Source organism: Poecilia formosa, unplaced genomic scaffold, assembly GCF_000485575.1.
Source record: "Poecilia formosa unplaced genomic scaffold, Poecilia_formosa-5.1.2 Scaffold201, whole genome shotgun sequence".
Lineage (NCBI taxonomy): Eukaryota > Metazoa > Chordata > Actinopteri > Cyprinodontiformes > Poeciliidae > Poecilia > Poecilia formosa.
In genome coordinates, this window is record NW_006800140.1 from 890,022 (window position 1) to 897,022 (window position 7,001).

The window sequence follows — 7,001 nt, forward strand, 5'->3', positions numbered from 1 at the left end:
TATATATATATATATACACATATATATATGTTCCCCCCCATTTAGTCCTGCTGAACAAAACTTGTTTAGAGCCACAAAAGTTGTAAGATCTTTAGATCTTTAAAGAAAAAAAAGGAATAATTTTTTTGACAATTATCTACTATTTTTACATTTTAAACCATTTTATACTAAACAAAACTCTTACTAAAATGATAAATGTTCAATTTTAAAAAAAATATAATGGTAATAAATTAACTTATTTTTTTACTCATGAACTGCCTTAGTGCTGAAATGTGCTAAAAAAAATTAATTTGATTGATTAATTGATTGAAATAAATGTTTGCCTTAGAAGGTCCTAAATGTATCTTTTTTTTTCCCTTTTTCTAAGTAATTCAATAAAAATTTATGGTTCCACTATAAAATGTATTACTTCTCCTTTAAGGAAAAGTTTGAAAACAATATTTTTGATATTTTTCTTTATAATAATAATAATTGGTTATTTTATGTTTTTGCTCATGTATCTTTTGCAGCCCTAAACAGTTGAACCAGTTATTTAAAAATCCACTAATCAGAAGCTTGATTGGCTGATAGTCTGAGCATATTACCATTAGTGTATGTAAACTTCTGACTCATCTTTGTGAGAGACAAATAATGCTTCAATTGACATTAAAATATTCATTTAAATGATCTAAAGATGAACCAGAACTTTTCTAATTTTTAAATATTCTAATTGTCTTAACTCTAACTTTAAATTAATTCTCTTAAATCTCTTTTTGAGCATTTTGTTGTGAAACTGTTGATCTTTTCATTTAATTAAAGGCCCTTCAAGGCTACAAACACTGTGATGCAGGTATTAGATTGTGTTTCTCTTATCTGCCCCCATCAAATAAACAATAAAGTTACAATAAAAAGTTTGCAATAAAGTAATTTAATTTGGCATCAATACTGGACAGATTAGCACTTTTTTCTCACTAATTCACCAATAATATCTTTGGGATTAAGGCAGATTATTGTTTTAACCGAGTTTTTGGCCTCATTAAAAAATAAACTGAATTATTTAGGAAAAGTTTCACAAACAGCAAACATTTTAACTGAAGTTTCCTCAAACACAGAAACCCATTAAATAAACTTAAGTTTCTGCTTCACACTGCAAAAACACAAAATCCTACCAAGGATTTATAGAGCAAATATCTTAGTTTACTTGAAATAAGATAAAACTAACTTACACTTCAGCAAAATATATAAGCTTGTTTTAAGTCATTAATTCCTTAATATTGATTTTAAACGTTGTGGTTTTGTTGGCAGATTATTTCACTTCTAATGTGGCAAAATGTTTTGTTATAAATAGACATAATTTGCCAGTGGAAACAGTATTTTTAAAAACAAGCTGAAAAGTTACTTTTCTCCTATTTCAAGTGTACTAGCATATTTGCACTGGACCAAATAAACTTGGTAAGACTTTGTGTGTTTGCAGTGCAGCGAAGCGTTACTCCTCTGAAGCGGCTTTCACACGTCATAATTAAAAGCAAAAACAACAACAAAGACGGAGCCGTGCAGAACAAACATCTCCAGACCTTCCTGTTTCTCATGCTTCTCCTGCTTCATTTGTGCGGTTGCTGAGTGAAAGCCACCAGTGGCAGAGAGGCCCAGAATAGCCGAGGGTGGGGAAGGCCGGCCGGCGCTCGCATGTGGGATGTAGCGTCTCTAAACCATCTGCTAGTCTGTGGAATGGAGGCTGCTTCCTCGTGCATGCCAGTGGTCGGAGTCGGGCCTACACACCCTCAGCTATTTCTGTCCTCCTCTGTGTAGCCACTCTCTAATTCTAGCTTCTCTTCTTCTTCTCGTTTGGCCTTTGGGAGATGACAAGTATCTCACAACATAATGGAGAAATAAAGCTCTGACGACTGTTTTAGATGTATAAACTTGAGAAACAACTGACACGTTTTTGTACCTACATTTGGGTCTCACCTGGTTCTAAAAATTTAAAAACAAAAAAACCATCCAGCCAGTTTATGGGAATAAGTTATTGATTTTTGGTGTCTGGAAAATGAGCCGTTTCAAAAACCTTCAAACGGAAAATGCTGCTGAAAATCCTGCTGATTTGTGCTGCTGATCACAAATCAGCAGCAGGCACTGCCCGTTACCTAGCAACCCCAGCGGAACTCGGCCGTTACCTAGCAACCCCAGCGGAACTCGGCCGTTACCTAGCAACCCCAGCGGAACTCGGCCGTTACCTAGCAACCCCAGCGGAACTCGGCCATTACCTAGCAACCCCAGCGGAACTCCAGCCCATTTAATCAGCTAGTTTTCAAATTCAGATTTAAAAATACTTTATTAATCCCAAAGGGAAATAAAATGTTGTTGTAACTCATTAATCCAAATTCTTCAGAGTTCCTGTTGGCAGGACAGATCTGCTATAGCAGTCTGTATTGCAGCAAATATGAAGAAGCTTGTCTTTAAAAAAAATATGATTTTTTATTTTTATTTTGAAGTGTTTTATTTTGAAAGGTCTACACAATCCCTTTTTTCATGAATGGTTTTTAATTTATCAGCAACATGGAACCTGTTTAGGCAACAATCAATTTTTGATTTTAATGATTGATTAAATATAGAACTTGAAATATCCATCTATATGTTAAACATCCATCCATCCATCCATCCATCCATCCATTCATCCATCCATCCGTCCATCCAACCAACCAACCAGCTGTTAACCATCCATCCATCCAGATGACAGTACATTTATTGATTAAACTCCTGATCAGCCCGATTGCCTCCAGCCTCCTGTCAGGTTCGGTGGTGGAGTAGTGGTGATGTGGGTTTATTCTGAGCAGTTTGCTGTCATTGAGATGTTCTGAACCAAACACTGGGTTATATAAAAGAAGAAGCCCTTTTTAACCCCCTCTGCCTGTTTTCTTGATACCTGTTTTGTTAATTTATCATGAACTGAATGTCTTTGTGGAAAATGTTCTCACCCAACATTGTATCCATGCAGTCCTCGTTCTGTAACGTAACACTATGGGTGTACTGATACGTAACCCCACTGCTCTGAAATATCTCAGGGTAGAAAAATGCCTAAAATGTAGCTTTAATTATCTAAAATTCCTGAAAGTAGCTTCAGTTATTTTCTTTTACGTCCAGTGAGGTGAAAGTCGAGGACTATTTATGGGTATGAGAATAAACAGAACCCGTGGTGCCGTTAGTCACGCCATCAGTTAACGGTAACGCCGACATTCCTGGCACATTGTTGCTGTTGATCATTGAATTATGTTGAACTGATTAAGTCAAACGCAGTGACTAATGAATATTGGAGCGCAATGCTGAACATTCCTGTTTACTCTGGTATCTGAACGTTCGGGTGAGCTGCTCCGCTGGGGAACATAAATCCCCAACAATGTAATGGCCGACTGTTGGGGAATTCTGCAGCCGTACAGAGATTTCCATTGTTGCCCAAAGAGTCCAACGTTTGTCTTCCTCGCCGACTTAAATGTGCAGCGGTGAGAAACACAAAAGGCTGTTTGAGTGAATTATTGTGTGTTTGTCCAGAAGCATTCCAGGCACCTGGTGAAACACAAACGCACACTCTCACCGTAAAGGAATGTCTACTGGAAACCGTATCAGGCCCACAGCCCTGCTGCAGCTCAGCTCGTCGCCGTTCTCTGATCCTCTCTTTTCATTTTACACTTTAACTTTAACAGGCCGGAAGTAACTGCAACTTTAGTAACCGATTGATCGATTATTCTGAAGATTAATCGGATAAAAATGGCACATTCTACAGATATTTAATTGAACTACTTAAGTTTTTTTTATATACACAACGCTGTTAATATAGTTTTTTGAGTCTGTATATGTAATGATTAATCAATTGCTAAAATAGTTGATTATTTCAACAGTCAATTAATCACGATTAGTCATTTCAGCCCTACACTTTTTAATACATTGGGAATACATACAAGATGCAGATAAACAAATAATTCCTTTTTTAACAAGGAATTAAAAAAGGGAATTGTCTAAAAATGTAGGCGATGCTTATTGACTACATTTTTTATTTATTTATTTTTGCCATTTTAGACAATGCTTACTAAAAATAAGGCTCAGTTAGAAGGTTTATTGGAGACATCTTAACTTGTTGAAGCTAAAACTGCCACTTGAATAGTTTTGGCTAAAACAGACAAAAGTGTTTTTATCTTAACTGCAAAATGTTTATATTTTATGTACAGTTTTGGCTTAATTACTGCTCTGAATATGTTTTTTTTTCCCCAACCAAGTTACCCTTTTAAAATCTGTATAAACCAGTTAATGATTAATTGGTTATTAAATGAGTTGCCGATTAATTCAATAATCAATTAATCACGGTTAATTCGATTAATCGATCCAGCCCTACTTTATTTCTTTTTATCGCTGTGCACAGCAGCAATAACCGATTGTCAGACCTCAACGTGACCTGAACGGTTCGTTCTGTCAAGCCTGACGCATTTCCTAGAAAACGGGAAGTTCTTCCAGCCATCCATCCTCCACGTCATACCAGAGTCTCGTCTGTCTGCGGCGGCTGATGGCTCGTCTCGGTCCGCTACGTAAAGGGATAAGCAGGCCCAGATGGAGCAGGTCAGATATGCCTGTCTGCATGATTTAGCCACAAGTCTGGGAGGACGACAGCAGGGACAAGAACCGAGCTAATGTCCCACCCCCAACCATGTCAAACACTTACCACATGGGAGAGGTGTAGATCACTTTGATGATCTCTTTTGATCTGCTCTGCGTGGGAATCAGGATTTCCAGATGTGGTTTCCGACGGCCCTCGACCCCTAGGTGACCCGGCTACTGTGAGAAGGGAAGACTTTCTGTGGCTCTGCTGCACGGCTTATTGACTAGCAGGGTTCGTTAGCAGGTGGAATGAAGGGGTTAAATGTATCTGGTTACAACAGGACTTAAAAGTCCATGAAAACATGAACCTTTACATTTGTACAGTTGGCAGAGTGTACTGTAAATAGATATTTAATATTTAAACAGTTGACATGTAACACTTTCAGAAACAAGAATAGTTATAACTACAGATCCAGATAATCCCTGGCATGTTTTAATCTGTATTGGACCTTAGATCAGATGGTGAAATCAAAAGCAAGTCATGAAGACGTGATAAAAATTTTATTAAAAATATATTTTTTATTTGTTAAAACTATGATAGTTTAATCGTGACAGTTTGATCTGACACAGATAATCTGTGAGCTGCTATTGCTGTCTGAAGAAATGCACTGTTCCCCACCAAAAACAACCAATCAGAGCCAGGAGGAGGGGCTTAGTGCTGTCAATCAACTCATGAACACACTGCTAAATGTGCTAATGGTGGAGAAACAACTTACTGTTACAGGAAAACCATTTATCTGCTGCCATGCTAACTAGCTTTAGCATTCAAGGAGGAACTGGGGATTGACATGATTGACAGCACTAAGACCCGCCTCTTGGCTGTGATCAGTTGTTTCTAGTTAGCATTGGGAGAAGCTTGATTTTTTCACAGACTATCTGTCTGACATGTCATACCAAACTGTCATGACATGGAGACAGTTTAGACAAACATGTATAAAAACATTTTTTGTTCCATCAGTAAAAGCATCTAGAAGTGAGATAATTAAATCCTGTTTATTGTATTTTCTAGCGACGGACTGGTGACCAGTCCAGGTTTCATCTGCCTCTCTCTGATTGGCTGGGGTAAACTTGATCACCCCTGCGATCCTGAAGAGGGCAGAAAACGAGCGAGTGAGGCATTTTTATAGCAACGAGGTCTGGGAACATTTTTAGGATGTTCATTAACTGAACTCTTGATGCAGAATATTGGATGTTTAGATCATAAGCCGAGTTGAAAGATTAAACTCCCTGTTAATTATCAGCCTCCTCTTTGATGCTCTTTATGTTGACAGCACACGGTTTGTTTCCAGCTTATCAAAAGCCTCCCTTTCATAAGATCAATCCATTTCTTCGCACAGGCTTGGCGTTTAAAAACCTCCAGACACAATCAAAGGAAAGGTCTCCCTGGTATTTATGTCATCCCCGCAGCACATCTTCCTGCCACACATGCCAAAGATGCAGGCAGTTATTACAGACCTCTGCACTGTCCTGTCTGAGGTAATTCCTATGTTTGAGCTCAGAAAATGTGGTGTTGTGTGTGGCATGCATTGTTAAATACCTGTATGGTCACTGAATAAGAGTAGAGGAATGTTTCAATGTAACTGGATTTCTTTCAGAAGACATACCAGCGGTGCTGGTGGATTCTGGATCCAAGTTTTCACAGATTTTCCCACCTTCAAATCACAGTGGCATCTTTTCTAAACAATAGAAAAATGTTTACAGTGGATCAAAAAAAGGTATACACCGCTGTAGGAATGGTTTTATGGCATAAAAACATTTTGGTCAGGTGTGACGTATTCCAACCTGGATGAAAACATAATAATGTAATTCTCTTAGTATTTTTCTGAGGCTGCATTCACTCAAGCCCTGTTTGGTTCATTAAAGTGAACTCTGGTGCGGTCTGAATGCATATGTGAACGGAGACCGCTCCAAAAGCAGGAACTAAACTATATCGCAGGGCATTCTGGGTAAATCCAACCAGAACAAATGTGCTAATATAGCCTAGTATATATCACACATCTGCAAAAGTTCATTTCTGTTTATGTTTGTGAAAACGGAAGTTGTGCTCAATGTCTTTTTTACAGGTTTTTGTGTTGTTTCCTTCAGGGTGCAGCGCCCCCACAGACGAGGAGGGGAACAGGTTTTTCCAATTGAGTGTGAAAGTGAACCACAGAAGCAAAATGTTACAACCTAAAAATAAAAATAAATCCAGGAAAATATACAAAGTAAGGACACTGGTGTCCTCATGGCAGTAAAGGAGCTAAAATAAATTAAATAAAAAAAGAAGCAAAAAAAAAAAGTTCATGTAGGGTTCCAGTGCTTATGCAACCAAGTTTTCACTCCTTTTCCAAATATATTTTTAGCATGTATATGTATATTTTGTTGCATTGTACAGGATT

The 7,001-nt window shown here is 37.7% G+C and overlaps 2 long non-coding RNA genes across 2 annotated transcripts in view; one reads left to right on the forward strand and one right to left on the reverse strand.

The window, feature by feature from the left end:
- LOC107838022 (uncharacterized) overlaps positions 1 to 2,495 on the forward strand; it is an 11,707-nt gene extending 9,212 nt beyond the window's left edge. Inside the window, exon 3 of the long non-coding RNA XR_001664078.1 lies at positions 2,298 to 2,495. This is a non-coding gene — a long non-coding RNA (uncharacterized LOC107838022). The remainder of the gene's footprint in view (positions 1 to 2,297) is intronic.
- Positions 1 to 7,001, reverse strand: part of LOC107838021 (uncharacterized) — an 82,158-nt gene that overhangs the window by 39,389 nt on the left and 35,768 nt on the right. The window lies entirely within an intron of this gene.